Source organism: Chinchilla lanigera, unplaced genomic scaffold (assembly GCF_000276665.1).
Source record: "Chinchilla lanigera isolate Chin_1 unplaced genomic scaffold, ChiLan1.0 scaffold00028, whole genome shotgun sequence".
Classification (NCBI taxonomy): domain Eukaryota; kingdom Metazoa; phylum Chordata; class Mammalia; order Rodentia; family Chinchillidae; genus Chinchilla; species Chinchilla lanigera.
This window is the reverse complement of record NW_004955429.1, coordinates 6055891-6061137: the sequence shown is the minus strand read 5'-3', so window position 1 is coordinate 6061137 and position 5247 is coordinate 6055891.

Below are 5247 nucleotides of genomic sequence, written 5' to 3'. Positions count from 1 at the left end.
CTGCAGTCCAAAAGGGAATGGGATAACAGGTTCAAAATCCAGATGGAAAAAAGAATACAATGCCCAGAGAGCCTCCTATTTTCTGACACTGAAGAAATAATAAAGACTTTCTTAGCCCAAAGCTGAGAGAGTTTATCATCACTAGACTTGCCTACAAGAGATGTTATGGTGAGTCCTTCAGGCTGAAGGAACAGGGTGCTAATTAGTAATATGAAAACTTAACTCACGGGTGCAAGTAACTGCACTGTCAAATCCAAAACACTTCACTACTGGAGTGGTAGTGGGAAATCAATTATATCTCTAGTATAAAGGTTAAAGGACAAAATTATTAAAACACTTAAAGCTATAATAATTTGAAAAGAAGAATAAATTATAAAAATATGCAAGTTGTGACATGAAAAACATAAAACATGAAGGGCCAGGGAGTAAAAAATATAGAAAATCAAAGTAATAGCTTAAAATAGCTGTATGCATCAGATATTTTACATAAGCCTCAGGGTAACCATGATGAGAAAGTTTATAATACATTTACAGAGGATGAGAAAAAAATCCAAAGGCACCTTATATCAAACCACAAAGAAAGCAAGAGATGAAGAAAGTAACAAAGGATCCACACAACATCCAGAACACAAGCAAAACGGCACTAGTAAGTCCCTATTTATCAATAATTACTTTGTATGTTCATGGATTAAAGTCTTCAGTTAAAAGCATCTCAAATAAACAACTTAGCATTAGACCTCTAGAAATAGACAAAGAACAAATTAAAACCAAGGTTAGAAGTAAAAAGAAGATCAGAGCAGAAACAAATAAGAGACTAGAAAAGATCAATGATGCTAAGAGATGGTTTTTGAAATGTTAAAATAAATTTGACAAACCTTTTGCTAGACTCAGAAAAATAGAGAATTCAAATAAAAGAAATCATAAATGAAAGAGGAAATGTTATAGTTAATATCTCAAAAATAGTCAGGATCACAAGAGACTGCTACAGACAATTATATGCCAAAAATTGGAAAACCTAGAAGAAATGGATAAATTCCTGGAAACATGTAAGCTATCAAGACTGAATCAGGAAGTGATCTGAAATCTCAACAGACAGAAAATGAGTAAGGAGATTGAGTCAGTAATTAAAAATTTCCCATCAAAGAGAAATGCAGGACCAGATGGCTTTGCAGTTGAATTCTACCAAGGATCTAAAGAATTAATATCAATTCTTCTCAAAATGTTCTTAAAAATTGAAGAAGAAGAAAAGCTTCCAAACTCCTTTGAAAAGGCTGACATTTTGCTGATATGAAAGCCAGAGGAAGACATAAAAGAAGTACAGGCAAGAATCACTGACAAACACAGAAAATGCACATGGTTTCTGACTTAACCATTGTTCAACTTTTGATTTTTCTACTTTATGATGATGTGAAGGCAAGCAATATACATTCAGTAGAAACCATATTTCAAACCTTGAAGTTTGATCTCTATAAGCTAATGATATGGGATATAATGTTCTGCCATGATGCCAAGGAGCCTGGTGAGCCACAGCTGATAGTCATGTGTTCATCAATACTGTACAGTGCACTATGTTGCTATGATGTTCACTAGGTGTTATGGTTTGTGTCTAGGTGTTGCCCCAAAGCCTTATGCACTCATAGAGTTTTTTCAGAGGTGGCTGAATTTACAATGTGTGATTGATAGTGCAATGCTGGGATTGAGGGTGCTGGGATAAAGAGTGGGTGACTACTGGACAGGTCCACTGATTGGATTGGCACTGGTAGACTGGATACAATATAAGGGACTGAAAGAAGCTTGTCTCTATCCTTTCTCTCACTGCCTTTGTTGTATTCTGCTGCCAGAACTATTGCCCCTCTGCCACACTACCCTGACTTGGAGCCAGCCAATTATGGACTGAAACTTCTACAGATTGTGAGCTAAATAAACCTTTTTTCCTTTAATCTTGGGTAAATAAGACAGTAGGTTAAGTGTATTAAATGCATTTTTTACTTAAGATGTTTACAATTCATGATGGGTTAGTGGGTATATACCACCACTGTAAGTTGAAAAGCATTTGCACTAGTAAACCATGTTCAACAGTACATTGAAAGGGTCACTCATTATGATCAGATGTGATTTATCCCTGTGATGAAGATGGCTCAACATATGCAAATCAATTTGAGTCACCATTTTAATGGAATCAAGGACAAAAAGCATATGATCATCTCAACAGATGTGAAAAAAGCTTTTGGCAAAATCCAGCACCACTTCATGGTAAAACTTTCAACAAACTAAATACAAAAGGAATGTTCCTCAGCACAGTAAAGATACGGTAATTCCACAGCTAACAGTGCACTCAATGGTGAAAAGTTGAAATCTGTTCCTTTAAGATTAGGAATAAGACAAGAATGCTCATTCTCACCACCTCTGTTCAACATGGTACTGGAAATCCTGACCAGAGTAATTAAGAAAAAGGAATAAAACGCAGTGAAATAGGAACAGAAAAAGTAAAATTATCCTTGCTGATGACTTTGTCTTATATATAGAAAGCTCTAAATATGGCACCAAAATAACCATTAGAGCCAATGAACAGATTAGTACAGTTGCAAGACACAATACCAATGCCCCCCCAAATTGGTAACATGTCTATATATTAACAATGACTATCAGAAAAAGAAATTAGAGCCCAACATGGTGGCACATGCCTGTAATCCCAGCACTCGGGAGGCTGAAGCAGGAGGATCATTGCAAGTTCGAGGCCAGTCTGGGCTACAAAGTGAGCCCAAGGCCAGCCTGAACTGCTTAGTGAGACCCTGTCCAAAAAAGACAATAAAAAAAGAAAGAAAAAGAAAAAGAAATTAGAAAATCTCATTTACAACAGCATCAAAAATCAATAAACATGTAGGAGTAAATTTAACCAAGGCAGTGAGTGATCTGTACACTGAAAACTATAAAACATTGATGAAAGAAACTGAATATAATGCAAATAAGTGGAATGAAACCCTATGTTCATAGACTGAAAGAGTTAGTATTGTCTATATGTCTATAATAAAAAAAAATTGTAGGTTTAATACAACCAAAAATCATTCATCACAGAAATAGAAAAAGAATCCTAAAGTTTGTATGGAACCCAAAAAATAAACAAAAAACACAAACTGGAAACATCACACTACTGAATTTTGAAATGTATTACAGAGCTATAGTAATCAAAAAAACATGATAGTGGCATAAAGATAGACATTTCAAACAATGGAATAAGATGAAACTTCCAGAAATAAATTTACATATCCATGGCCAATTGATCAAGAACCAATTGGCCAAAGGAACCAAGAACACACAGGGGGAAAGGACAATCTCTTCAATAAATGCATTTGACAATCTATTCAATAAATGGTGTTGGGAAAACTGCATATCCACTTGTGGAAGAATGACAATAAAATCATCTGACACCCTATAAAGGCTTAAATGTAAGACCTTGAACTGTGAAATTACTAGAAGATGACAGGGGAAATTTTCCATGACATTTTTATGAGCAGTGATTTTATTGGCTATGATCTGAAAATTGAGACAAGAGCAAAATTAGACAAACGGGATTGCATCAAACTAGACAGCTTCTGCTTAGCAAAGGGAAAAATTAACAGAGTGAAGAGATAATCCACAGAGTGGGAAAATTATTTATGAAATTTACCAGATAGGGCACTAACTTTCAAAACACAGAGGAAACTCAAACTATTTAATAAAACAAGTAACCCTGTGAAACATGGGGAAAAGGTTGGAGTGATATTTCTCAAAAGAAGGTATACAAAGAGCAAATAAATGAAACAGTGCTCAAGTACTCTAATTGGACAAATGCAAAATTAAAACCACAATGACATATCACCCCCTACCATTAGATTATCTATGATCAAAATAATGAATGATAACAAATGTTGGTGAGGAACTGGAGAAAAGGGCACACTTGTACACTGGCATTATAAATTAATACAACCATTTTGGAACACAGTATAAAGTTTCCCCAAAATCTAAATATATAATTACTGTATAATCCAGCAATTCTACTTCTGGGGGTATATTCAAAGGAATTTAAATTAGTATGGTGGAGATATACCTACACTCTTGCATCCTTTGTGGCATTATTTACAATAGCCATAACACAGAATCAAGTGTTCATCAGTGGGTGAATGATAAGAAGATATATTATCTATACACAATGGGATAGTATACTGCTCTTATAAAGCAGGAAATTTTGTCACTTGTGATAGTATGGGTGAAATTGAAGGACATTGTGCTAAGTGAAAATAGGCCAGGCAAAATAACACAACTTACCACATGATCACACTTGTATATGGAATCTAAGAGAGTAAACTCATACAAGCAGAGAGTAGAATGGTGGCTAGCAGAGTCTGGAGAGAGGGTTGGTGATGGATAGGCATCAAAAGGTACAAATTTCAGTCATGGAGGAGGAAGAAGCCTGGGAGGTCTATTGCACAGAATGGTGAGTATAGCTAATAATGTATCATATATTTCAAAATAACAAAAAGTGCATTTTAAGTAGTCTCACAAAGAAATAAACATTTGAGGTGATGCATATATTAATTAGACTGATTTCATTATTCCACAATGTACATATGTATCCCAACATTATTTTATAGACCATAAATATATGATTATCAATTAAAAATAAAATAAAACTTAATTAAATAAAGATATATGTTGAGTTTGTAAAACATTTACAAATAAACTAGAAATACCTTTGTTTGTAGATGACATCAAGAATCCTAACAAATCTACAAAAAAAACTTGCTAATGTAATACATGTGCTTAACAAGGCACAGTGTATAAGATCAGTATATAAAATTTGAATGTTTCTATACTAGAAATGATCACTTCAAAGTTGAAATTTTAAGAATACTCTTTGATATAACAAAAAACTACAAAATGCGCAGAAGCATGTCTTACAAAACAGAAGTGTGAGACCTGTATATGCAGAGAGAAGTTTTTAAGCACTCAAATAAATGGAGAGATATATGTGTTCATGAATTGGAAAACTCAATACTATTAAGTTGTCAATTAACTGTAGATTTAATGCAATCCTAATCAAAATCCCAGCAGGTTTCTTATAGAAATTGGCAAGATAAGTTTAAAACATGTAGGAAATGCAAAAAGATTTAGGATAGCCAAAACAATTTGAAAAGGAGCAAATGTACAAGACGTACTCTAAAGATCCAATAATCAAGAGATTGTAGTATTAGTTCAAGGATATATATA